Here is a 919-nt window from a genome sequence, read left to right on the forward strand (position 1 = left end):
ACACACACACACACACACACGCACACACACACATGCACACACGCACATGCACACACACACACACACACACTCACACACACACATACACACAGGTTGGGAGAGTGCCTATGGGAAGGCAGAAAGGCAGAAACAAAGTAAGACTTGGGCCAAAAAAAAAACCCACTCCCAGAGCACAGCTCACTAACCCAGTAAGGCCAGAACCAAACCCATCCAAGGACAGGGCTCCCAATGACTTAACTATGTCCCACCCACCCTCTCTCACCACCACTCTGAATGCCAGGCTTGGACACACGGACCCTTCTGAGCGAGTATAAACTACATTTAAGCACAGAAGCACATGAAGAAAGGTTTGACATCCCTGGATCTGGAAAGCAGGAAGTCTAATTCTAGTGAGTCACCACTGGACGCTGGCAAGGCCTTGACTGAGGTGAGAACACTTGACCCTGGCTATGGGGCAGGGTGTGGAAGGACTGAATGCTAATGCGTTACTGTTTGGAGTGGAAAGTAGTATGCCAACCTAGCGAGGCTGGGCATTTTCTTCAAAGTTAAAAATACACATATCCTGTGACCCAGAAACTCTAATCCTAGCTATTAACCTCAGAGAAATAAAAACACGTTACCATAATAAATCCTTGAATAAGAACATTCACGACATTCTAAAAGTGGGTCAAGCATGGTGCTACGTTATGTGCCTGTCGTCCTAGCACTGAGAAGGTGGGAGGTTGGGGGGGGGGGAAGTTGAGAGTTCAAGGCCAACCTGGGGTTTTACAGTAAGTTCCAGGCTAGCCTGGGCTACACAACCAAATCTTATCTCCAAAAAATCAACAGGCTGAGGGTGTAATTCAGTAATAGAAAAAATTGCCTAGCATGGACAAGGCTATGAGTTTGAGCTCTAGCACAATAAATAAAAACAATAAAA

This window comes from Mastomys coucha, unplaced genomic scaffold (assembly GCF_008632895.1).
Source record: "Mastomys coucha isolate ucsf_1 unplaced genomic scaffold, UCSF_Mcou_1 pScaffold7, whole genome shotgun sequence".
Lineage (NCBI taxonomy): Eukaryota > Metazoa > Chordata > Mammalia > Rodentia > Muridae > Mastomys > Mastomys coucha.